We start from the raw sequence: 27,583 nt of genomic DNA on the forward strand, positions 1-27,583 counted from the left end.
GGGGGCCTCTGGGTGAGCAAAGAGAACTACACGTGGAGTCTAACCACTTGGGTCTCAGTGCCGCTACATCACTCACCAGCGGGTGGCCTTGGGCAGGTCACCACGTCTCCCCGTCCCCGCTGGTCAGTGGTGATTGGGGTGATTATTAGCGGCCCCACAGGGTTGTTCTGAGGATGAAATGGGATCATATATGTGGAAGCTCTTTGCAACTAGCGTTGCTGGCAATAAAACAAACGTTTGTAAGCATCTACTATTTATTAAGTAGTCTTAGCATTATAATACTCACCTGATTCATGTACTAGTCCCAATGTTTTCCCCACTTTTTATTACAAGTGTCCAAGTTCAGAAAAAGTTGAAAGGATAGTACAAGGAATTACCGTATTCCCTCCAGATAGATTCAATCATTAACATTTTAGTATTTTTATTTTATCTCTCTCTATATGCATTTTTATATGTGTGTATTGCAAAACCATTTGATTTCTCTCTCTATATATGAGTATATGTATCTCTCTTCTCTCTCTTTCTCTCATATGTATATGAGCCCACTCTCCCATGCCTCTTGCGGACCTCTCGTCCACGGCACTTGGCTCATTGCTCTTTAATTATCTGCTGGTGCATCTCTCTCCCCACTGGATACAGAGCACCTCAAGAGTGGGGGCAAGCTAGTCACCATTGTAGCCCCAGGACCCCCACAGCCCAGGCATGGAGTAGGCATATGGCAAATGACCATTGAGTATATACCTCCTCACCAAAGAGCTGAGTAAAATACACACCTTTTTAAAGTGAGTTTTAAATCATTTCATCTAGTAAATTCCACACCCCTGCTGGAGAGGTAATGGAAACATCTCAGAGGTACAAGAGAACCAGCTCAGATCCCGCCCTACTTCCCCCTCTGAAAACATGGGGACTCTGAAGTCCCTTGGGTTCTTGACTAGAGGTTTCACTCTACATCTGTGATGCAGCTATTGATTGGCAAGGGAGAAATGCTCTCCAGACCACAAGTCTATGCCGGAAAGCACACACACAGGGGCACATAGGAGCTGGCTCTGTTCCCATCACGAAGCTTACAGAAGTGATTCTAAGTCCTTTAGGTTTCCATGGAACCAGGAAACCACTTCCAGACCAACAAGAGCGGGAAGAGGGGATGTGTGTCATATTTGTGTTCTTTTCTTGCCTATAAATTCCCCACAATGCTCACCACCTTAAGAGGAGTTTTAAGCTTCCCCCAGCTTCAGCTGATGCTTTCTACAGCAGAGCTTCTCGAACTTTAATGTGCCTATGAATCACCGGGGGAGCTTGATAAAATGGATGTTCTGTTTCAGTACATCTGAGATGGGCTACAAAATCTTACAGTTCTAACAAGCGTCCAGGTGATGCCAATGTGGCTGGTCCCTGAACCACATTTTGAGAAGCAAAGTTCTAAAGAACACAAAATAGCTCATTTACTCAATGAACTAGTAATTAGCACCTACTACAGACATGAGGCAGTGTGCTAGTGCTGGAGGAACAGGGAAATAGAAAGAAATATAAAGATGACTAAAACACAGTCCTTTGCCTCAAATCCAGCTGGATACACTTAACTACTATGTCTAGAACTTTGCTTAAGTTGGCTTAATTCTTACAACAACCTATTACCTATAAAGTGTATATTGTTATTCTCATTTTCATGTGGGGAAATTAGGGCTCATACGGCCTACTTGTCTTGTCCAAACTAGTAAGAGGATGCAATGAGATTTGAATTGAGCTCTACCTGACTCCAAGGCCTGTGTTTTTCCCCATGCCCCTCTCTCCCACCTGGTCATGATGCACTTCTCACCAAGTCCTCAGACCTGATGGCGAAAGGGCAGGGAGAGCCCTGGAAGCCAACCTGACAGTAGCACAGGGGAAGGAGGTGGGGTAGTCTTAGGCAGGAAGCTCTAAATCACCACCAGCGAGGGGAAGTAGGACCTAGCAAGTTGCTCAAGGCGGCCTTCCCTAGGGTCTTCTGCCTGTTTCAGGTAATGCATTTTTCTAATGTGGTGGATCAAATGCTGCCCACACTGGCAAACTTCAGCCATGAATTATGGCCCGAACTTTGTCACCAGCTGGCTGTGTGACTTTGGATAAATCACTCTCCTCACCTGGACTCCGAGTTGGGAGCTCTTTAAGTCCTTTCCTCTCTGACAAAAGCTTTCTAAGCTCTCTTCCAGTTTTCCCCTTGAGCCAGGGTGAAAGCCTCTTTGTTGTGTCCCCACTTGGGGTCCCCCAGCCCTGACTTCTTAGCTCAGGACCAGGAGTTTCTGGAGCTCACCCTGCAGTCTTCCTCCTATCATTCCTCTCTTCACACATGTTTATTCAGCACATCCTCTGCCCCAGACCCTGTGCTCAGAGCTGGGGATGCAAAGGCAATAACATGCATGCCCTTCCTCAGGAAGGAGACCCCACGTAGACCGCAGGTGTCAAGCAGAATGGCCCTGGCTCAGACCCAGGAATGTGGTGGACAGCACCTCACGCAGCGTGGGTGGGGGCAGGCAGGGCTGAGTGGGCACCTTCCCACAAGCCAGGGCTTCCCCAAAATGTTCCATTTCATGCCCCAGCCACCCTATGAGCTGGGTGCTGTTATTGTCCCCATTTTAAAGACGAGGAAACTGAGGCTTACAGAGGTCAAGTGACGGGCCCAAAGTCACACAGTTAGCGAGGATTAAATGAGATAGGGTACACAAAAACACATAGCAGAGTGTCCAGCAAGTAGTAAATAAATGTTAACTAAAATGCCTTTTTTAAATGGCAGAACAGAGAAAAGGAGCCAATGAATCTCAGTCTCAGATACAACAAACTGACAAGTCAGAGAAAGGCCTCTTGTCTCCCCTGGAGGACAAAGACCAGGTTTGGGACTGGCCACACATGATGAGAAAACTGCAGAGGAGACAAGCAGAAGAACCCTCAAGCAAGGGCTTGGCAGGCTCCAAAGGGCTCCAAAGCACACCCAGGGGCAGCGCGAGCTCTGACAGAGGTGGCAGCCGTGAGTCATGTGGGGGACGGCTTGGTGGCAGAGGCAGCCCCAGGGCCCTTTGTCCTTCCTAGATGGCTGCTCAGCCCAGGCGCAGCTGCTCCATGTTTCAGCTGTCACACTCCCATCTGGATAATGGAGTGTTATGAGGCATGTTGCAGGCCATCAATTAGTGCTTAACTCCTAGTTCACTGGGTTGTATTGCCAAGGATGCTCCCCTCAGATTCACGGCAGAGGTAAATCACACTCTTTCTCATCCAATGGCTTGGAATTAAAATGCCGCCCAACATTTTCTCCCAAAGAAATTGAGATTTATGGGTCACTGTCAACACCAACACATGTTGGCCATTATTCGAGAGTCTCCTCGCTCCTCCAAACTGATTGCTATTTACTTTGAAAGATAAATGTGGCTTTATAATCCACGCGGGTTGTTGGGAGGGGATGGGTTTTAAAATGCTTGTGTTTCTTCCCTTGCAGACGTTTTATTCCACTTCTCTGCTTTGTCTGGTGGTGTAAGCCCCACTCTGCCCCTACCCCTCACATACTCTGAAGTCTCTGAGACTCTGGAACAGAGACAAGAGGTGCTAGTCTGTTCTCAGTCCAGGTGCCAGTGTGACAACATGGAGAGACTTAGCACCTTAGCAGTGGAATTGCCCGTCTTATGGGCCGAAGCCACTAATACATGATCCGAGGCCAGAGTTGAAACCACCAAGGAGCTTGCTTCAGGAGCAATGGGGTGGGCCCCTCTTGAACACTTCTGACATTTCATGTTGCTGGGCAGGGTGTGGTAACTGAGGCCGGAGCTGATTCACTTAGCTCAGTGGTTTTGACAATGGTTCTCAAACTTGAGCCTGCATCAGAATCGCCTGGAGAGTTTGCTAAAACACAGATTTCTGGCCCCCACTCCAGACTTCCTGGTTCAGTAGGCCTAGGGTAGAGCCCAGGAATTGGCATGTCTAACGAGGTCCCAGGTGATGCTAATACAGATGCTTGTCCTAGGTCCCACCTGAAGAACCGCCTTAGAAGAAGAGTAAGAAATATTACAGGAGATGAGTGGGAAGTATTAGAGGCCACGAGTGGGAGAGATGAGGCTGCTGGCAGTGTTTGGAACTCTGGGAAAAGAATAGCAACATCTAAAGGAAATTTTTTTTTTGAAAGATTTTATTTATTTATTTTTCCCTCCAAAGCCCCAGTAGATAGTTGTATGTCATAGCTGCACATTTTTCTAGTTGCTGTATGTGGGACACGGCCTCAGCATGGCCAGAGAAGCCGTGTGTCGGTGCGCGCCCGGGATCCGAACCCGGGCCGCCAGCAGCAGAGCGCACGCACTTAACTGCTAAGCCACGGGGCCGGCCCTAAAGGAAATTTTTTATTAAGTTTTGCTGGGTGATGTATAATTTAAATCCTTTTCTATGAAATCTTCAGTTAAAGGTCAATTTCCATTAATAAGCTGTAAATTTGGGTCTATTTTGTAAATGCATGGAAGTGCTAATGGGTCTGGAACCACCCAGGCCACCATCGGTGGTCTGCTATACTTAGATCACTAGAAAGGTCATGGTCTGGCTACTGGGATGTTTTGCTCGCTTTATTGGGTGCCAGCTCTAAGGAGATTCCTGGTGTTGATAACAGAGCCTGTGGTGCTGGTTCACACATGATGGTCCCTAAGAGATTTTCCCTGCAGTGAAAGGGCACAATCCAAAGACTCCAGGAGTTCCATGTTGAACACCAGAAGGTCGCTCGAGGCAGATGATAGCTTTTTCTTTGCATCAGAGACCTTACATTATAAGTCATAAAGCTGCAATTGCCCCCAGGAAATGTGCTAGAAAGAAAGAGTCATTTTGTACTGAAGCTAGGCTGCCCCAAGCCCTCCCCATCAAAGTCCAATGGGCAAGTCATCACTTGGGATTCATTACTTGGAGGCGGGCATCCCCAGAGCAATCAAAGTCCTGATTCTCACAGAGTTGGAAGGCTGTTACTAAGACATGCAGTGCAGTGAGGACAGAGGAAAATCAACATATTTGGAGATGTAAAAAAGGAAGGTAAGAATACCCAATGATTGTATTAATCGGGACTTGTGGGCACAAGGACAGAAATCCAACTCAAATTAATTTAAGCAAAAAGGGGAATTTATTTACTCACGTAACAGGAATGTCCAAAATAGAGGCTTCAGGTACAGCTGGATCTATGCCTCTAATAAAATCACTATGTCTCTCAATTGTCTCTCTCCTCTCATCCTTTTTCTTCCTCCACCCTGTCTCTCTCTCTCTTCCTCTCTCTCCCTCCCTCCATGATGGCACTTGGAAGTCCCAGATTTCCTTGGTCCTTACAGCTTAAAATTCCAGAGAGATTATAATACCTATCACCTATCTCTGGCAAACATTCCAGAAAGAACTCTGCTTGGCCAGCTGCTCACCCCTAAATAGATGACTAGGGCCAGGAGGATGGGATCTCCCATTGGTCTAGTTTGGGGACCATGCCCACCCTTTGGGTAGGATCAACTCTACCCAAACCTGACTGAGCAGGATCCACATGGGAGGGGCACTTCCTCTGAGTGGGAGGTGCCAGCCACACCACAGAGGACTGGCTGGGAGGCATGAGGATGAGAAGGGAGGCAAAGATGTCTCCTGCTTCCACAGGGGTAAGCAGAATGACTCCCTGTCCCTGCTTACACACCCTTGATTGTGCACGTTAGGCCCCTGCTCAGAGGAGTGCTGTAGCAGCTCATCTCCCCGGCAGAGCTGGCCCCCTGAGCATGGGGGAAATCATGGATGACCTCACAGACTCAGCCATTTGTAGGGCAATGGATTTTCAATTAGTTCTTTAACATGTAGGAGCACCAATGCAACTTTCAAGCATTGTTCCCTCCAGGGAAAGTAGATGGGTGAAATAAATAAAATCAGCATTGTTTTTGGCTTCCTAGGAAGTTCAGGGGCCTATTTTCAAGGCTGTGTTAAATACACACCTCAGTGATGCTCTCAACTAGACCACAGTGATTCTGAAATTGTAGTCCCCAGACTAGCAGCATTAATGTCACCTGCAAGCTCACTAGAAATGCAAATTCTCCATCCCACCCCATACCTACTGAGTCAGAAACTGGGTGAGGAGCCAACTTCTGTTTTAACAAGCCCTCTGGGTGGTTCTGATGCATGCTCAAGTTCAAGAACCACTGCTCTATACATGCATTTGATTCAATTCACCAAATTCAAAGGGACTCAAGACTCAGACTTATGTTACAGGTTTATTGATACGTCTGAATTTAGAGGGATATAAACATGAAACAGTTTTATATTTCTCCCATCTCTGCCTTCAACCATGTACTATCAAGTCATACTTTTCTATCCCTTAATAGCATCTTGGGCACATTTCTTAACGTTTGGTCAGTTATTATTATTGACTTTTTTATTTTATTTCATTCTAAAGCTTCAGTCTCATGTCTGATTTGACATTCTTCCTTTTCTCCGTCATGAGCTAGATTTGGGGAGGAGGTGGGATTTGAAGTGGGGAGGGGATAGTTCTCCTCTTTCACTCCTCTTCCCACTAGGGTGCCATGGGGTGGGGTGGGAGAGCAGGCCTGGTTCTGGGATTGCTCCCTCGCCCTTTGCAGGGCCTACCCTCTCTAGGGGAGTGGGTAGAGGGGTACAGGTGGGGGAAACAGAGATCCTAACTGCTTCTTGGCTGGCTGGTCTCACTCTTGTTCACTCTGGGCCCATTTGCTGCTGGTGGCCTTGGCTGCATGATGGTCCTGTGAGAACACGTGTATGGCTTTCTGAGGGCCCTGTCAGTGTGACCCCAGCCCGTCTGTCACCGAGAAGGACAGCTGTGACTCCCTTTGGCTTCTCCAGTGGTCCATGCCCCTCCCACTCTGTCCTCCTTTACAAAGCCTCAGAAACCACTGGGGTCTTCTTCCCCACCCTCTGAGAGCTGGAGAGAACTGAGCTGAGGGAGGATCCCACCCCTTCAGACGTGCTACACCCTAGTCCCTTCTCTCTCCTTGGTTGAGCCTCCTGTCTTCAGAAGGCTGAAGGAGGCATGGCCTCCACATTCATACAGAGCCCCACAAACTCCTATGGATACAGGTGAAACTCTCCCCAAAACTCCATCACTATATCCCCACCACCAGATGGTACCAGGAGCCTCATCATCTCAGCAAGCATCCCGCCTGAAACAATAAGACAATTGCTGCCTCCTGCAGGTCCTCTCACCCTGCAATCTCCATAAATGATTCTGATACACGCCCCCAACTTGACCTCAAGATGAGAGTCACAATGAGATGGGCAGAAGTGAATTGTTTTCTCACTTACTCCTACCTCCCTTCTCCCACTTACCTCCCTACCTGGGGCTGGAGGAGGGGCTTGATGGTAACTGGGCCTGCCTCCTTGGGAGCCCTGGAGTTGGAGGAATCTGGCCCCAATTTCTGACAACACTCTAAAGAACATGGGTTACTTAGCACCTGGTATTTCCAGCAGAGGTTCTGGTGCCAGTCCTGTTCACAGTTCTCTTATGCTTGCTATTTGCAACATGTTTTCACATAAATTAGCTCAGTTGACTTCCCAATGATCCTATGAGGCATTTAACCTACAAGGAAACAGGCTTAGAGGGGTTAAGTGACAAGCCCAAGGTCACGTGGCCTGGTGGTAGTGGTGGGATAGGAACCCAGCCCTGCAGCTCCTGGGCACCCGTCCTCTCCCTGCTATTTCATGCAGATGCCTCAGCAACACATCTTGCGGCTCTGGGCAAACTTAAAGCAACTAGTCAGAAAACCAGCTTGTTTCCAAGGCCACCAACCAGCTGACAGTGGAGGGTTTGGGGAATGGGATTTCCTTAGAGAAAACACCAACTGGTTCAGATCATGGGTCCTGACCATTGTCTTTCCAGGCCAAAGCCACATGACCCCAGAGAACCTTAAGTTGGCTTCGGTCAGCCAGCCCCTCCAGCCTTCCTGTGGTAGAAGAGGATATAAGTTCCAAAGCAGAAAGCTGGGCATGAGCTGACAGGGCGGACTGGCCAAGCCCTGTGCTCTAGCCCCATAAAATACCCAGCCCAGGTCATACAGGGTCAGGGCACCATCTGTGCCTTCTGGATGGCTCTGTCTGGAATGATTCATTTCCGCACATAGTGGGTGGAGGTTCGTGGTTGTACTCCCTATAGCCGCCAGAGTGCATGGTAATTTTCTAATCAACAGATGGGGTTGGAGCCCCTGCTACACACAAGAGGATTCTTTCTTCAAGTTTAAATAAAGACATGATGAGCATGGGACCCTCGCGTGCCCTTGTCCTGGGCAGAACTTCCCTCAGGGCTGGGGCTCAGTGAGGAGCCACCCAGATGGGCTGGGATCATATTTCTTCACCAAAGATGAAAGCCCTCACCCTTGACAGAGCCAGTTGTTAAATTTCCAAGAATTTTGCAATTAAGCCCAACCATTATTTAAAAATTAAATTATAAATAGTTAGAATTAAATAAATTATGTTAAAAAAGAAACTGTAGTAAATACTCAAAACTCCTCTGTTCCTAGTTATTTTCCTTGTTGTTACATGCTGTCAAGTCAGCTCTGACTGCTGGTAACTGCATGAATGAGTGATGTCCACAGTGTCCTGTCCTCAACAGCCCTACTCAGCTCCTGTAGCCTCATGCCTGTGGCTTCCTTTATGGAGTCACTCCATCTCATATTTGGTCTTCCTCTTTTCCTGCTGCCTTTAACTTTTCCCAACATTATTGTCTTTTGCAGAGTCCTGCCTTCTCATGATGTGCCCAAAGTAGGACAGCCTCAGTTTTGTCATTTTTGCCTCCAGTGATAGTTCAGGCTGAATTTGCTCTAGGACCCACTTGTCTTTTTGGCAGTCCAGAAAGGGCTCTCCTCCAACACCATATTTCAAATGAATCCATTTTTTTCCTGTCAGCCTTCTTCATGTCCAGCTTTCACACCCGCACATAGTAATTGGGAATACGAGGGTGTGGATAGTCTTGGCCTTAGTCTCTAATGACACTTCCTTACACTTGATGATCTTCCCTAATTCTTTCATTGCTGCCCTTCCAAGTCTCCGTCTTCTCTTGATTTCTTGGCTGCAGTCTCCATACAAATTGATGACTAAACCAAGGTAAACAAAATCTTTAACAATTTCAGTGTCTTCATTGTCTATGTTAAAGTTGTGTAGGTCTTCTGTGGTCATGATTTGTCTTCTTGATGTTCAAATGCTTTGGCATTCTCTTCTTTCACTTTCGTCAGAAGTCGTTTCAAGTCATGGCTGCTTTCTGCCAGTAAGATGGTGTCATCTGTATATCTTAGATTGTTGATATTTCTCCCTCCAATCTTCATGCTTCCCTCTGAGTCTAGCCCAGTTTTTTGTATGATAAGTTCTGTGTACAGGTTAAACAGATAGGGAGATAAGATGCACCCTTGTCTGACACCTTTGCCTAGAGGAAACCATTCTGCTTCTCCTTATTCTGTCCTGACTGTGGCTTCTTGTCCACAATACAGGTTATGCATCAGGACAATCAAGTGCTGATACACGCCCATTTCTTTCAGAGCAACCCATAGCTTTTCATAATCCACATAGTCAAATGCTTTACGTAGTCTATAAAACATAGACTAACCTTCTGAAATGCCTTGGAGCACTGCAGTAGCCAATGAATAATCGCAATTAGATCTTGTGTGCCTCTCTGTTTCTGAAATCCAGTCTGGACAGCAGGCTTTTCTTATTCCATATAAGGAAAAAGCCTTTGTTGCAGTGCCTTGAGTATCACTTGACTTGCATGGGGAATCAGAGCAATGGTCCTATAGTTACTGCACTCCTTGGCATCTCCTTTCTTGGGGATCGGGATATATATTGAGTGTTTCCAGTCTGTATGCCGTTGTTTTGTTTTCCATATTCGTTGGCATATTCTTGTTAGGATTTTGACAGATTCAGTTTCTATGGCTTGAAATACTTCTATTGACATCCCATCTACCCCTGGTGACTTATTTCTTCCCAGTACTTTCAGGGCACTTGCACTTCACTTTCAAGAATTACAGGTTCTTCCTGATAAGAATCTTCTTCAAAGGCATCTGCCATCCTTTCCTCTCTTCTGTCTAGATCTTCAGTGTGCTGTTTCCACCTTCCCTTTATTTTCTCTTGATTAGATAGTGTGCTTCCCTGTTGGTCATTCAGCATTTCTAATCTAGGTTTAAATTTTCCTTTGATTTCTTGGGTCTTCTGGAGGAGAGCTCTTGTTCCTCCTTTTTTGTTGTTTTCTTCTATTCTTTTACCTTGGCCTTCATAGTCGTTCTCTTTATCTCTACTTGATAGTTGCTGAAAAACTACATTCAGGATTCTAACCCTGCTTTTTTCACCTTTTACTTTGGCTTCTCACCTGTCCTTAACAATTTTTAGTGTTTCTTCTGTCATCCATCTCAATTTTTCTTTTCTTTTTACTTCAGGCATTGTCTTTTTGCATTCTTCCTTAATAATATTTCTGGTTTCAGTCCACAGTTCTTCTGGTTCTAGGTCAATTAAGGTTAATAATGCAAATCTGTTTGTGTGTGGTTTTCTTTTTTTTTGGTGAGGAAGACTAGCGCTGAGCTATGCAAATCTTTTTTTTATGTGGACTTTAAAGTCATTAGGAACTTTGTTTACATTATGTTTTGGCACTACGGTTCTTGTAGTGCTCTGCTTCAGCTCTACTCCGCTATTTGATGTGAACAGTTCGCGGTCAGGACAATAATCTGTTCCTGGTCTTGTTTTGGCAGAGAAAATACAGCTTCTCCATCTCCTGCTTCCAATTACATAGTCTATTTGATTTCAGGATTGGCCATCTGGTGATGTCCATGTAGACAGTTGCCTGTTCAGTTGCTTGAAGCAAGTTTTGCCATGGACGGATTGTTGGCTCTGTGGAAATCCTCAAGCCAGTCTCCTACTTCATTTCTGACCCCTAGTCCAAATATCCCGACAATGTTCGATTCCAATTTATTTCCTACTTTTGCATTCCAGTCCCCTATAATTATCAGCATGTCTCATTTGGGTGTATGATCAATTTCTTCTCGGATACTTGCATAAAAACTTTTGCTTTCATCTTCTTCAGCATCCGTAGTTGGAGCATAGACTTGGATGATGGTTATGTTAATAGGTTTTTCCCAGAAGTCTGATTGATATTATTCGGTCAGACCCTGCATTAGAGCCTCTAGCTGCCTGTGCTACACCTTGCCTCAGTATTAGAGCCACTCCGTTTCTTCTGAGTTTGTCATTTCCAGAGCAGAACATTTTGTAACTGTCTGGCTGAAAGTGTCCCATTCCAGTCCATTTTAGTTCTCTAGCGCCAAGCACTGCGATATTTAAACGTTCCATTTCTTGCTTTACAATTTCCAGTTTACCTTGGTTCACGCTTCTCACGTTCCCTGTTCCAACCGTGTGTGTGGGGTATGGCATCGGACTTCCCTTTCACCTGTGTGCCCTTCAGCCCCGAGACATCCTTCCAGCTTTAGTCTAGTTGCGTCATTAGCAACAGTGCTATTGGTACTTGTTCTTTGCTCTCCCCAGCAACTGTTTGAATGCCTTCCAACCTGGGGGTCTCATCTTCCAGCACTATCTCATATTTCATTTTGGACCGTCTCATCATAGGCTTTTCAAGGTTAAAAGGTTTAAAAGAAAGAGAGAGAGAAAAATGCAAAATATAGCAGTGGTTTATCATTGCCTCCTGCTGCACGGTGTGTGGGTCCACACGTGTGCTCGGGTCCATCCATCACGATCACCAAACATCTATGACGTGTAAGTGCCCCTACAGGAATTATTTTCCTACATTTTACTATTATCTCTGTTCTTCAGGTTATTGACATTTATGATGGAAATATATATAATGATGTACTAAAGTGCAAGTTCTCAACTCTCCATTAGTAACAATCACACTGGTTGCTTAATAGCAGCCGTGATGATTGTATTTACACATGGAAATTGGCAAACACTACAAATGCATTTTACATAAATAAATACGTGTATATATATAAATACAATTAATCAGGGCTTGATTTATTGTTTCGTTGACTGTGTAGAGCAAAGGTCAGCAAAGCTTTTCTGTAAGGGCCAGGTAGTAAATACTTTTCCCTTTGTAGGTCATACAGTCTCTGTTGCAACTACGCAGCTCTGCCATTGTAGCACAAAAGCAGCTATAGACAACAGATAAACAAATGGACATGGTCATGTTCCAATAAAACTTTATTTACAATAACAGGTGGTGGGCCAGATTTCACAGGCCATAAATTGCCAGCCTCTGGTCTAGACTTAAGAAAGCCATGGAGAAAATGTTAATAATGAATTTAAAAGTGTATTATGTCTGTAGTTGCTCTGATTGTAAATAGCACAAAAAATTGAGGAAATATTCTTCCAGGATTCAAAAACAATTATCTGATACATTAAAGAAGTAGCTCATGTCATTGTTGAAGGATTGAAGTTCTAACACACGTCTTCATTGTTTCGTTTTTATCTTATTAATGTAAATGAAAATATCAAGCAACATTTATAGCAGAACTATACATGTTTATCATTTGCAACGAGTTGGCTAGCAATACAAAAGTTCAGCAAAAATCACTGAGAGCATTCTGTGGGAATCAATTGGCTATATGGAGTTTACAATAAAGAGTATTGATTATTTTATTATTATTTATAAATTGCATAATATACATCCTTGATATCAATAAAATATGTAATAAACTTATGTATGTATATATATGCATACATTTTTTTCCAGGAAGCCAGTTGTTACATATTTCCCATCACACTACTGCCTGAGGGACATCTACGTAAAGAGACCTAACCATCCAGAGCAGCATACATTAAGGCCCAGAGGCATGGTCCAGAGCCCAGGGAAGGGGAGGGGTGTCAGGAATGGAGGCCCAGTCAGGAGAGCCCTCCGAGGTGCCTGGAAGGCTTCATGGAGGACGTAGGGCCCTAAAGAGTCACAAGACTAAAAATTAATGGCTAGTGGCTGTGCTTCTGGCAGGTAAATAGCATGGGCGAAGGAGTGGAGATTGGAATGCCCTGACTTTGTCAAGGCTGCCACAAGAAGGTCAGCACTGGCAAGCAGTGGGAGATGAAGTGGGGCCAGATACATTTAATGACATGGAAACATGCTATAAGGTTCAGCCAAAAAAAAAAAAAAACAGTCACAAAATTTGTGCGTTTGTGTTAAGGAAAAAAAAAATACATTAGAAGAAGATGCACTTAAATGTAAATAGCTCTGGGTGATGGGATTATAGCTGATTTTGTGTTCCTGCTTCTTAATACTTTTCTGTACTTTTCTATTATTCTGAAGTGGTGTATATTACTTTGATAATCATGAAAAAAATAAGTTTTTCTGGTATGAAGGGCAAAAATCAGGCAGCCCTGGAGTATTGGGTTAAACTGGAAGCCAGAGCCAGGGGCAGCACACCTGGCCTGATGCAGCCCAGAGGCCCCTGGAGGGAGGGGCTGAGGACGGGTGTAGTGGAGACTAGAGGTGATCCCCCTCTCCTGGGATGATCGTGGGAGCACATGGGTAACCACTACTGATGCGCTCCACTCGCATGGGTCTGAAGTAGCCCTGTCCACACAGAGGATCTACCTGACCCCTGAACCTCAGGTAGATGTCTCCTCTCTCTTTTCTCCCCTAAGCGCTAGTTTGCACGGGTTCCCGCCTCCACATTCACAAAGGCAGAACTAATTGGGAAAAACAAGAGATTCTCTGTCCTTTTAGGGCTTCAGCATTGCTATTTTCCCAATTAAAAGAGTATACTTTTTTAAAAGTGCACCTGACTCATAGAATTGGAAAATTGGAAGGGCTCCAGAGAACATCTAGTCCAACTCATTTCTTTTGCTAATGAGGAAATAAAAACTAAGGAGGTAAAGTGGCACACCCAAGGGCACAGAGCAAGGTGGACACTAGTCCCCAGCAGAGATAACACCCAGGACCTCGCACCTCCTTTCTTAGCATCCAAGTACCATCAGATGAGGCCAGAGCCTCATTGCCAGGTGATGTGGGCAGAGCAGCCCTAGGCTTCAGAGCATGGAGGATTCTAATCCTCCCTCAAGCTTACCCGTGGAGAGCAAGAATGCCTACAAGGCACCCAGCTTATTATATGCCACTTGCTTCTCCAGGGCAGAGCCAGAGCGGAAATGCTTTTTTCCCTCTGTGTACACCACACACTTGGAACATCTCCCTCAGTGCATCAGACTACTTTCTCCCCACCCATGTTGGGTGAGACCTTCAAAGCTGTCTTCTCCTGAAGGCCTTTCTACAACTAAGGCCATGTCATTTTGTGATCAGTCACCTTCATTGTTATTCTCTTGACTCGCCAAACCTGCTAGGTAATACCATTTGGTAATCAAAAGGGTTAACAACACTGGCTTGGTCATTTTCTCCATATAAATTTGACTGAAGTGGATATAAGATGAGAATTTTCACCTTGCACCTAAATACCTAGCAGCCTCTGTGATTCACACAATTCTTTTTCCTCTCCCTTCTGGGCCAAAGCCCATGTCTTCATCCTGCCACTGATGCTGGCTCCTTGGGTATTTTCTGCACGTCTCTCTGTGTATATGCCACGTTGTTAGTCTTAAATTATATGCTCCTGGAGTACAGGGGACATATCGGTTTATGCTTTCCCTGATCAGGAGCATCTGTAGCTGGAGGATTAAGAAATACATTTTCATGAGCTGGATAATAACAAAAATTAAATGGCAAAAGTCCTTGCTGTCCCCAGTAGCTGGAGAGCTTTAAAATAAATAAATAAGCACCTATTTCAGTTTTTTACTCCTATAGAGACAGGGAAAATTCTGGAGAAAAATTTGCGCCCATATATCCTGTGCCATACCTCTTAAAAGAAGAATAAAATTTTAAATAGGGTCATCAAGAAGAGCTTAGTAAATGTGATCACAAACTCACCTTTGAAGTTTGAAAATGGACTTCCCTGAGTAAGGTGGATGTGTGCTATGGTGAGACCAACAGCTGAGCCTCCCCACCGTGTCCCTCCATCTCATGCAATTAAAGCCTAACCCAGGCAGGTGAAAACAGGCAACCAGAACAACTGTGATTATTCTTTGTATTGGTGTATATGTTGTTGTTATCATTTATAGCAGAGAGATGGTCCTCATCCCTGGCTCTTTCCTCCAAGTCAAAACATCTAGGATGACACCTTCCAAAGAATAAGCCTCATCTGAGGCTTTCTCACCTCTAACCCCTCTGTCTTAGGTGCTTTTAGCTTTTAAATCAGCTTTCCACCAGAGCCAAATAACACTCTGTTGTTCCTTTCCCCATGAGAAAATCTCAGAAACCAAAGAATCCCTTGTTTCCAAGCTCTTCCGAGAAGAATCTGGGTCATCCCTGTGCCCCAAGAATTACACACCGAGTACCACCCATCTCTGTCCCAGTCCCACTTCTGTCGCTTGTCCTTGACCCCAGTTTCCCAATAGAATGGGGGAAAAGGGAGTTACCTTTCTAAAAAAGGCCCCTTGACAATCATTTCTCTTGTCTTTAGGAGATGGTTTAAGCTGCGCATTAGGCCAATCCCAAAGCCTGCCATCAATAACACCAGTGAGGTCCTTACGTCCATGGCTTCACTATTTTTCTAATGAATATTTAAGAGTAAAAGTTAATATATCACAGATCATTGAGAAGCCTATAAATCTCCCTTTGGCTGTGGATGCCTAGGAGGGAGAGAGAGGGGACTCGCTTCATTCATTTTAAGTGGGATATGTATTTCCTTGTTCCACGGGGACGAAAACAGCTTTCAGTCATTGAAAGCCAATGGCTTTGTGGACATGAGGTGGGGCTGGCCTCTCTCAGCACAAGAAGACTGCTGGGAAAGCTAGTCAAAATCTGGACCTCTGACCTTTCCCAGTGAGCAGGAAGTGACACAGAAAGTGTCTTCTTAGAGACCCTTCTTTGGATAGTGCTCACTGAGGGGGTGAATTTTTGCTAGTGAGGTTGTATTTTAGTCCTTTGCTAAGTTTGAGTGAAACCATCTTTTCAAAGCTTTTGGGGAACTGGCTTCATTGTTTTTCCCTTTTGGGATCCCTTTGAGAGAGTTAACAATAAATACACGCATACGTAAATCAAAAGCTAAAATGACATAACAAGTCGAAGGCTCAGTCCAGGTTTCTAGGAAAGCAGCAGTTTCTGGAGGAAGTCCCACCCACTCCTAAAAACGGAAAAAACACCCAAGATGAGAGTCTACCGGCAAACAGGTGTTTAGTATTCCCTCAAGTCACGTGAGTAGATTTTTATGTTTTTAAAAAAACAAATAAACATTTCTCCAAATTGGGCTTGGCTCCCTACTGAGGTAAAAACCAGCTCTGGGCTCTGTGCACCGTGTTCTGGCTGTGTCTACAGCTGTCACAGGAAGGAACTGGATAGTCCACACCCCCGTCCCAGAGACGCCTGGACTAAAACAGATTCCGGCTCCATTGGGGTGGGATGGAGTTATCATACGGGCTCACAGGCCCTGTGCAAGCAGCACGGCTTCCTCCTTGGCACACAGGCCCTGGACAGGGCCCCTGGGTTCCTCTGAGATCAGAACACAATCAGATGTGTAGCTGGCCCACACCTGACAAAAACTGGCCTCTCCCTTTTCCTTAGAAGGAAAACCCACCGGGGTCATCCTGAGGGCTCCTGTGCTAGGCTGTTTGGGTTCTGGCCTCTCTGCTTCCCAGTCCGCAGGTGGATGTCTGAGTACAGTCCTGTGGGGTCTGCTCTGGAAGTGCTTTCAGCTCCTAATAAGCACCGCTCAAGCCTGCTCCAAAATACCCGAAACCTCTCAGCTCCTGGAGCCTTGGCCCACCAACGACCTGGCTTTGGTCTTTAAGGATATTTAAAACTAGTTCTGAAATAAAGTTTTACCCTTTTCCTGGAGTTCTAAATCTACATGTGAAGCAGTGAGGTAGGGGCTTCGGGGAATTCAGGAGGTAGAGAACAGCTTGAGGTGAAGGGAGGGGTGTTAACTGTCGGGGTAACTGGGGGTATGTAAACTGGAAAGGGAAGGAAGGAAGAGCCAATGGGAGGCAGCGTTGCAAACCATCATGGTGGGCTCTTGGGGCTGGGGATGACCCACCTGACCAGAAAGAAGGAGCTTCAACATCCCAGAGCCTGGTACTGTGTGCCAGACGCTCTACCAAGCCCTTCACAGAGGTTAGAATCCCATCCACCACCCTCATTCTCACACTGCACGGAGCTCTTCTCATAACAGCCCTCTCAGTGACTGGGAAACTTGGGCCAGTAACCTGACTTGCTGAAGCTCACTCCACTAGCAAGGGGCAGGGCTGGGCTGCGAACTCTAAGTTATGGACTGCAGGGCTCATGCAGGTCATTTCCTCCCCACCTCGGTATCTCCCAGGGAGGGTTGGAGAAGCTCTGGAGCTGGGAATAATAGGGCACTGGAACAAGGAGTTGGGGAAAGAGGGCAGCCTGTGAGAGGGAAGGTAGGAGACCCAGGACCCAGGGCCAAGTGGCTTTGGAGTGTGGTCTGGTCATTTAGCTCTTTGGCCTTCATTTTTCCTGTGAAGGGATAAGGTGCTTCTCTGAAATAGGGAGCGTCAAGTCTTTTAGCAAAGGGCTGTGTGCTTGGGGCTGGTCTGCAGGCTGGTTGCAGGGGAAGAAAGCAAGCCAGCAAGGCCAGCTTCATAGATGTGCAGAAATCCAGATGTGGGGCAAAGATGGCAATGCTCAGGTGCAGAAGGTGTGGTGGTTGCTGCTGCAAAAGAGAGGTCAAAGCAAGATGCAAGAAACACTTTGGAGGAAAACCTACGAGCACTAGGAAATTGACTGGAGTAATGATGTTTGCTGAGGGCTGTGCTGTTACCCCACCAAGTGCTCAACTACCAGTCCTCACCACAGCCCTGCTGCTCTAAGCATCACCATCATCCACAATGAGGAAACTGAAGCTTCGAGAGGCAAAGGAACTTGCCCTGGGTCACAGGGCTGGCAGCCGGCAGAGCCAGGATTTGAACTCAGGCCGGCTTAGTGCAGAACCCGTGTTCTTAACCCCCATGCAATTTTGCCTCCTACCTGTGTGCTGAAGGAAAGAACCACACTCTCCTTCGGGCCTCTGCATTTCACTCACATGGACCTTCACAGGATGCCTCCTCCGCTCCCTGGTCCAAATGCTCCTCAAAGTCCAGATTCTAGCTCCTCCTTAAAACTTCCATGCCCTGCTCTGCCCGCCCATCCACACCTACGTCCCACTGTTTCCCCATGGCCCAGGCCTGCTCCTGGAAGTCCTGGAACGTGTTATGCTCACTCGTCCCCTCCCTACCTATCTAGTGTCCACACCTCCTCATCTAAGCTGCATGCCAAATGTCACCCTCTGCCCCCAGAGGTAGGCCCACCCTCTTCTTTGCTTCTGGCGTCTCTTTACCTATTTCTTGCATGTGTCACTCTGTATTTATTATATATATTTTTATCTGCTTGTTCATATTTCTACCTTCCCTATAGGACTGTGAGCACTTGGAAGGCAGAAAGAGGCCAGGCCCTAATCCAATCTGTGCACAGCGGATGGTATATAGTGGGTGCTAGATAAATGTTGATGACTGAATTAACATGATTGATTGATTTAATGAATGAATGAACATCTGGGTCCAGGAGAGGGGTCCTTCTGGCTCCAACTCCATCCCGCTAAACAGAATCATGTTTAGTGTTTGTCATAAAGGCTTTCTATGGCCTTCTTGAAGAGTTGGTACCACTAGTCCACTTTCTGCCTTGTCTGTAATCCATCCTATTGGTTTAGACACACACACTCACACACACACTTCTTCCCTGACTAGACCCCAGACCAAAGCTAAAGAAATAAATGTCCCTCACCTGCTCCGTTCCCACCTAGACAAATTAGGTCTAAGCACGAGAGGAGAGAACTCGGGCAGGGCAGGGGATGGGCTAGCTGAACTGAAGCTAGTACCTTAGAATTAAGGCTCCGTAAGGCTCCATGGAGCAGGGTAATTGCCAATTTGCTTTTCCCCCACCTACATGGCAGCCCTTGGCTTCCACCTCCTCTGTGGCAGGGGCACAGCCCTGGCTCGGGGCCACTCCAGATTATCCTCCCCTCCTAAGCAATCCTTAAGGGAACCCGTTGGCTAAGCTTTGGCCTCTGCAGGCCCAGACAGAGAGAGCAGGCCTGCAGAACGCCTTCAAAGACCAGCCCAGCTCTGCTCCCGGCCCCTGCATGCCAAGACAGGTCAGCGGAGTTATTCTTGGTACTCATTAGCACTTGCACAAGTTCTTGAATTCCTCCTATACAGCTAAGTGGCCCCCAAAATACTGCAGATTCATCCTTGCTTTTGAAATCATTGTAGGAGAAGCCGAGAAGTTGATTTCATTTCTTCGCTCCCAGCGGGAACCCCACTGGAGCAGCACTGGGGCGGCTGTCTGTCATGGAGAGCGGAAGCCAGGCCCAGTTCCAAAGCGATAGATGAGAGCCCTGTGGCAAAGGGCCTCCCCTCCTGACTGCTTGCCCTGCTGCCTGCCGGCCGCTTTAACCAGGGAAGACAAGAGCAAAGGACAGACTCCCAAGCTGCGGTTCCCCGTGGGCCCCGAGCAGGTGCCACTACTGCTCATCTCAGGCAGGGGCTCGGGGACCAAGGGACGGAGAGAAAGGAGGTGCCAAGTGTCTTGGGCTAGTACCTTCTCACAACCAAAACAAACAGACAAAACAGGATGTTGGGTGATAGGCTTTAGCAGCGACCCTAGTAACGCCAGCAACCACTTAAAATTCCTGATTTTTTTAATATATCTGGTCAGGCCCTGTGCCAGCCTGTTTTGTGTGTAAGGAGAGTGGAGAAAAGTAAGGAAAATTGGTAATTACAGTTTCTAACCCAGTGAAAACATGGTAGGAACTGGCCCAGAAACACCCCCCACACACACACACACCTTTACTTCTTTGGTTATTAAAATTACACACACACACACACACACACACGCACACACGCACGCACGATGTCCCAGGGGCCTGAACTCAGTCCCAAAGTTCTTTACCTTTTCTCCCAGGACGACTAGAGGCCGTTTTTCCTCAGGCCGTAGCCTGTCCTGGTCTCCCCAAGTGGGCACTCAGGGTCCCCCCACCACCCACGCTGCACTATTTGCACTATTTGGATGCGTTCCAACCAACCAACCAACAAACATACACCAACCTTTTTCTGCCTTATTATTCCACTTTTCCACCCCTCCTCCCCTTACTCCTTCAGGACACACTTGCCTCAAACAGTGCTCACCCCCCTTCACTCTTCTGAACTTATTCTCTCAGGCTTCCCTCATTTGCTAAGATCCGACTGAAGCCTCACTTCCCCCACGGGGGCTTCCAATCCTCCCACTTCTCTGAATACTGTGCTCCTTGCAGCTAACTTGTGCTGAGCACTTATGGTGCCAGGCATTGTGCTAAACCCCACACCTGAATCACTTTCTTTCAGTTTCCCAATAATCCTATGATCCCCAGTCATCGGATGAGGAAATCAAGGCTCAAGCGCTTACATAGCTTACTCAGAATCACACAGCTAGTAACTGGCAGAGCCAGGATTCAAACCCAAGGGTTCTGACTCAAAGCCCGTGTGGTGATGGGCAAACAGAGTGGCTTTCCGGTCCACAGACCTGAGTTTGAATTCGGGCTCCAACACTGACAGCCTTGGGGGAAATCCTAACGAATGCTCTCTGAGCTTCAGTCTCTTCATCTAACCACACTAGCTTGTGGTTAGGATTAAAGGAGATATCCCAGGAAAGCATATGCCCCTTTCCTCGTCTGCGCCATATAATTTTAACATTCATTGTAGTGCCTCATCGTCTCTCACCAATTGTCTCACAGGCAGTAGTCTGTGCAAACTAGGAGATCAGCACATTCAGTGGGAGACTAAGGCTTATATTCTGGGTTCCTCCAACCTGGATAGCTACTCCCAGGGGAAGTTCCATAAATATTTTAATTGGTTGGTTAAAATCTTTTAAAGGGAGCTTTGCCAAAAAACACTTTTGCCACTGGAGGAATCTATGACCCAAACCAAATCAAGCTTCCAGAATCTGCTCTTCTCATTCCCTGTCCCCTCTGTCTCTCCTCTTCACCCTTCTCTTGCTGTAGTATATCCGTAATGCAACTCCAGGCCGACTCCAACTTCCTGCCCGTTGCTCACCTTCAAGCCTCCGCTCCCACCCTCTTGCCTCCAACTCCTCTATCCCATCTGAGCCCCTGCAACCAGCGTGGGTCAGCCAGGCTCCTTCTCTCACCAGGAAAGAAAGAGAAAAATCTGTCAGGTCTCCTCTCCTCCTTGAGATTGAGTAGGTAGGTATTCATCTTTTCCAGTCCCAGCTCTCCAACCCCTCTCCTGCCCTCTCTTTCAGGGACCCAGCCTTGGGTCCTTACCAGCTTTTCCAGTTTTCCATGACTCTCTTAGGAGCCCTCAGCTGTTGTGCTCATCTGGAAGGAAAAAAGTCAAATAAAGGTACTTATTATCTTTGAACATTTGATTTCACAGTACATCTTGCATGACTCACAAATATGAGGTCAATACAAATAAAATCATTTAAATTGCCTGATATTAAACATTTCCGACCCAAAGAGTAAAAAGCTTTTTGAGTGATAGTTACATTGATACAAGAGTCACAATGACAGGTTTCAAAGATGAAAGTAATGGCTTAGAAAATAGAGCAGTAGAGAAAACACAGATGAAAGGCAAATAACCCTATTTGAAATCCAAAGCTTTCATTTTTGGGGAAAAAAAAATTGCCAAAAGCACTATTTTGTGTTAAAAAGATCATAATAAAAAATGCACGCACTTGCCACCTGCTTGAGTTTTCATCCTTCTGTGTACTTGTCCCATTCCATCTTTAACTATTGTGGCCTTTGTTGTGATCCTGTTGGCTGGAGTTTCCTGAGCTGGTGCTCCTGGAGCCTGGTTTGCATCTTCCTAGGAGAGATGCTGGTAACGGAAGTGCTATGGACACCTGTGGATGGGCGGGGCCACCTGAGTGACTGAACTAGGCTCCAAAGAGCCCAACTCCCCATCCACATGGTAGCCCAGCCAAAGACCAGCCTGCTTTCCTACACAACTAGAGCTTAACAGGTCTTTCCACTAAAACAACACATGATAACAAACACTTACCTAGTACCAATAAAGCATTTTATTTTAAGCAAGATTTAAAGACATATGAACATTAAGCATCTGAACTGCTGTTCTTTTCTTACTATTTATCACAGCCTAAGCCAGTCCTTGAGTCTCTCCAATGTAAGTAGAATACGATTTTCTAACTTACCTTCAACCTTCTTGGGGTCAGTCCCTCCCAGGCTTCTTGTTTTTCTAGAACTTTCAGTGGCTTCACCAGGCATCAGAACAAGTGGTGCCTTTCTTCTACTTTATCTTTAAAGCCCAAATAAAAGAATATTACCATTACTAGTCTGCACTGGAGTGAGGAAAAGCCCTGCCATCGCAGGCCTATCACTTCTCTGGGTGTTCGGAGTTTCCATATCTTATCCCTCCAGGGACCAGGGGAAGATGATTCTTTGTCACATATACCCTACATTTGTCCATGTCACTCTTCTAATTGGAGAGGTCATTTCCCCCACTTTACTGCCTCCCTGACCTCAGCTCTTTGCGTTTTGGAGCAAGATATGTTTATTGATGATTGTATTTTCTTAAAATTGGTACTTATGAATGCCAACAGTTTTTACACCTGGCTTCTGACCCAGACTCTGCTCTTACATAGTCCTAATGAAAATTTAATAGTTTAAAAACCACATTTAGTGAGAATTCTATGAAATTCCACATGAACAATGGAAAAGATTTTAAATGGAAGATTAGAGTGATCAATTAAATAAAGATTATAGGAAATTATTGACACGTACGGCTGGGCTGGGCAGAAGAGGCAAAGACCAAATGTCCAACCAAGGGCGGGTGTGAGGTGTGGGTCCAGCAGGATCACAGATCAGACCTCTAATAGATGGAGTTAAAAGTATACAGTAAGCTGGAGAGAGCAGGCAAAGAGCTTGGGTCAGGCATCCATGTGCCTAGGAAATCAGTTAGCACAGGAAGGCTCAGATAGCACAGGAAGGCTCAGACAAGTCCTGGGGGTCCCAGGACTAGGAAGTTAAAGTCAGAGAGTGCAGTCATCACCAATAACACGTCAGAAGAGTGCCAAAGCTCTCTGTCCTCTGTTGCCTTCTCTACTCTCTGTGGTGTGTGGTCAAACTAGCTATAGGAACTCACGAAACTAGAGAGAGAATCTCTCTAGCGATGTCTGTCACTTCCAATTAACACAGGGACAGAGGAGTTAGATCTTCTGGTGGATATCTAAAAATCCTCTGAAGTTCTATCAAGTCCCATCTCCTGATGATTAAATGCCAGTTCTAAAATAGGAAGACTTATTCCCAAAACCAACAGATGTTTGGGCTGTCATCATTATGCTTGTTCTAGACTCACGTGTGATTTCACTGTGAAGTCCTGTCTGTGTGATTTATTAGGAATCACTTATATAAGATTATTTGGAAAATCTTACTAGTCATGAGGTATCTATCTATCCATTTCAATTATTTGTCTTTTATAACAATGCAAAGGGGCATTTTGAAGTAGCACTTGGTCAACTTTCCACTTCAAGAAACCTAAAGAGACTCTGGAAATTCCCCACACTCTTTAAGGTGGACTTTATCAGGTACCTTGGTTTCAGGAAAGGTAGACCAATGTTTTCCTTTTTGTATACAATGTAGTCTATAGTTATAGAACCTTAAATAAGCCGCTTAGCTTCTGGGGCTCAGCTTTCTCATCTATAAAATTATAGTCATCAATAGACTACATTACCTCCATGGTTCCTGTAAGTTCTAAGGATCTAGATTATTTTAAATATTCTGTTAGCTATCTTGACTAAACTGGTGTCACAGGTGAGAAACAATCTGCAAGACTGAAATTCTTCCCTGGTTTATACTTACTAGGTCAGAGCCAACCACTTTATATGCTATTTGGGTTGCTTTTTGCTAAACACATCATGACCTTGTCCACTTTGAAGGTCATTTTTCTGCCCATTCACATAGCCCCATTCCATCAGCACAATCAGCTGAGCATTTTACCTCTGGAATGCACATGGATTCTTTCTTCTTTTTCCATATCTTATAAAAACTCGTCTATAGTAGTTATTGCAATTACTAAGTCAAGTCACTTTTCACATGTCTTCATTGAGAAAATTATCCCAATTTTTGTCCATGCCTTTATTCTAATGAGTAATAATTCCAGTTTTCAAAGTACTTTTCAGACACCCATTGCCTTATTGGACTCCTCACAACAATCCCCTTTTTTTATAAAGTAATTTGTTATCCAATATTCCTACTCGTGTGTCGTAGTTATAACAACATTTTTCCTAGTAAACTTTGGCAGGAAATTTCATCAAATTCTTTCTGATATTTAAAATGTTTTCCATTCATTGTATTCCTACCCAAATGCTTGCTTACCTGGGGAAAGAAATCTGGTAGACCAACGAAGCATGAATCCAACTTACAGAGGGTCATTGGAACTGAGAGCTGAAATGGCCATCAGTGATCATCTGTCCCACCCACCCCTGCACATGGGAACTTGTTCCAGTGACCAAAAGGTACTTGTATTTCAGACAAGGGTGTTTGAGGTGAAGAACATTTGATTATGGGTTCCTTATCTCTGTAAGCTCCCCTGAGTCGCTCCTGAGCTCACAATTTCTGATTTGCACATTTCGTATCCCACTGGTGGCTTTTCCTGGTCCCCTCACATAAGCAATTTTTTCTTTCTTCAAAGCTGCCCTTTCCCCAAGATGGCTGCTTTGGCTTAATGAACCAGCTGCAGTGTCTGTGATGTGCTGCCAGGTTTTCTGGGAGGCAGCTTCCCTGGGCTTCGTGGGGCAGTTAAAGAGCCCTCTGGTCTTCCTGCTGGCTGTTTGCTCTGCTCCCTCTTCCTCCTAATTAATGCCTATGTCTTATCAGAGTGGCTGTTTCCCAGAGTAACTGAGTGATTGATGTGTTTTGTTGTGTTTTCTTTTGGAACCCTCCCAATCTGCCCAGACTTGAATTAATTGGGGTTTGCCCACAGTTTCAGAGTAATTCACCCACCAGGTAGCCTTACATCACCTCCTGCTCACCACTTAGAAAAACCACAGCTAATGGTTGTTTGGCAAGTCTCAGTGTTCACAGGGTCTCCCACTGAGGGTCAGGGACTGCTCCGTGGTTGACAGCTTGGGCTCTGGGGTCAGCCGAAACTACCTCTGATACAATGCTCCTGACAAGGTGCTGAAGCTTCCTAAACTTCAGTTTCTGAGACTGTAAAATAAGAATAATAGGACCTACTTCATAGAAATGTTGAGAAAATTAATTGAAATAATGTTTGAAAAGTGCTCAGTACCTGGTAAGTGCCCAATGAGAGAGTCATTACTGATTATCCCACTCAACCCTTGGGAATAGGCAAAGCAGCTCATCTTATTCCCAGATTAGGGATGAAGACACTGTGTTCAGAGAGGTCACATTGTTCACCCCATGCCACACAGCACACACAGGAGCCCCAACAAAGTGACTCCTAGACTTGTACTCTTTCCACTTCCCCAGCAATGCCTCTCAGAGCCAAGACCCGTGTCCTCTATGACAATGGTTCCCAAAGTGTGGTCCCCAGACCCACAGCATCAGCATCACTGGGAAATTTGTCAGACATGTCAGTTTTGGGGTCAGACCTAATGAATCAGAAACTCTGGGGATGGGGCCCAGCAATCCGGGTTTTAGCAAGCCCTCTAGGGGACTCTGATAACGCGTTCAAGTTTGAGAACTTCCCTCTGGACATGGCAGAGCCTGAAGCCCCATATAATTTGGGATGGGGAGGGGAGGCTCACTTTAAGAATACAAAATTAAAAATACAAAATTAGGTACGAAAGTACAAAAGAGCTCTTGCAAATAGGAACCTAAACTTTAAATTTCATTTGCTGCAGAGTCAGTTCACCTCCATCTAGGCTCTATCTTTTTAAAGCTATTCGGGATTTTTTTTAAAAAATTGATCACCCCCAGGTGAACAGCCTTCCTTATGCTAGATGACTTTCCATCATCCTCATTATCTTCATGGAATATGTTCTTTGAATTTTAAAAGACTCTGTAAATGGGAAATTTGTTCATAGAAGAAGGTATTCCCCATGTACAAGCATAAAGACCAGCTTTTAATTTATTTACTTTATTTATTTATTTATTTTTGCTGAGGAAGGTTGGCCCAGAGCTAATATCTGTTGCCAATCTTCCTCTTTTTTCTTGAGGAAGATTGTCTCCGAGCTAACATCTGTACCCATCTTCCTCTGTTTCATATGTGGGATGCTGCCACAGCATGGCCTGAGAGTGGTGTGTAGGTCCGCACCCAGGATCCAAACCTGTGAACTCCGGGCCGCTGACGTGGAGCGTGTGAACTCAACTACTATGCCACCAGTCCAGCCCCTACTTTATTTTTTATTAGGTAGCATATTCACACGGTCCATTGTTCAAAAGGTACGAAAGGATATATAGTGATAAGTCTGAGTAACTTTTATAAGTTTTTTAAATAAAATGCATTTTTATAAAATGGATTTTTTTCTAAGAAATTAATACTTGCTTAAAACAGAATTTAAAAAAATAAAAATACAGAAAGAATCACATTTAACCTGTCATCCAAAGCTGAAACTTAAGATCTTTCTGAATACCTTCCAGATATGAGTAGATAAAGGTGGAGACTGTCCTGTTGTCTGCCTGCCTGTCATCTTCCTAATACCTGACATCTCTCTAAAATATTTCAAGCAATGGGTGAGAAATGGGCTTCCATAAAGGTGAAAAGAATTGAAGCATGGTAGCATTTTGTGGGGAAAATTATAAGCTTTTGAAATTTGTGGAGGGCCCAGGACATACCCAGTAATCCAAGAGTCTAGGTCAAAGATGGTAAGTGGCTTTTAGCTCAAGTAACAATTCCATTCCATCCGGGATGCTCCTGTATGGAGGATTGTGAGATGACACCAGACTCAGTGTGGAAGAATGCTGTGATTCATTAGCCGTGTCTGTCATGGTCATGGGAGGAGGGAAGGACAGTCTGAGTACCACACACCTGTCATAGTGATCTAGGGGTGGGCTAAATAGTGAATGGAGATTTGGCTAAAATATCTAGAGTCAGTGCTCCAAAAATATGAGTCAACTGAATGAATGAATTAAACCAAACAGAAATGCATGACTATCCAATCCTCAACGTGTAGAGAGGCTTAGAGAGGGCAGGTGCCTGAAGGCCCTGCAACCTCCTCCTCCCCTCACCCAGTCATAGCTGTCCTCATCGATGCTCCCGCAGCCAGTCCAGCCATGTGCCCTTTCCCTCCTCTGAATGCCCCTCGGGCTCCTCTCCTTCTGGCTCTTGCCTGTCTCCCCATTGAAGCTTCCTGGGGGGAGGGGCCAGTCGTGTACTTCTTCTCATTACCTTCCTACGTGCACAACATTCCTGCACAGGCCGTGAGCTTTCCCTACCTGCCGAAGGTAATTAAGCTCTTTGGGCTCCTGAAGGTCTTGGGCCACACTCCTCAGCCCCTCAGACATGTACTGGGTACTTACTCTGCCCTTTGTATCCAGAGATGAAGAAGATCTAGCCCCTTCCTTCAAAGGGCTCACAGCCTGTGAGGGGAGTAAAGCACATA

The 27,583-nt window shown here is 45.5% G+C and overlaps 1 protein-coding gene and 1 long non-coding RNA gene across 3 annotated transcripts in view; one reads left to right on the top strand and one right to left on the bottom strand.

Moving 5' to 3' along the window:
- Positions 1-27,583, top strand: part of LIPC (lipase C, hepatic type) — a 139,007-nt gene that overhangs the window by 13,440 nt on the left and 97,984 nt on the right. The gene's annotated exons all lie outside the window — the stretch shown is intronic.
- On the bottom strand, positions 91-27,563 carry LOC131406123 (uncharacterized). 2 transcript variants are annotated; one of them, XR_009220063.1, is made up of 5 exons: positions 27,501-27,563; positions 22,211-22,314; positions 21,734-21,901; positions 21,321-21,374; positions 91-167 (listed from the first exon to the last, which is right to left on the bottom strand). It is a non-coding gene; the product is annotated as an uncharacterized LOC131406123 (long non-coding RNA). The 2 variants fall into 2 exon arrangements; XR_009220062.1 differs by lacking the exon at positions 27,501-27,563 and having other exon boundaries at positions 22,211-22,416.

This window comes from Diceros bicornis, chromosome 5 (assembly GCF_020826845.1).
Source record: "Diceros bicornis minor isolate mBicDic1 chromosome 5, mDicBic1.mat.cur, whole genome shotgun sequence".
Taxonomy (NCBI): domain Eukaryota; kingdom Metazoa; phylum Chordata; class Mammalia; order Perissodactyla; family Rhinocerotidae; genus Diceros; species Diceros bicornis.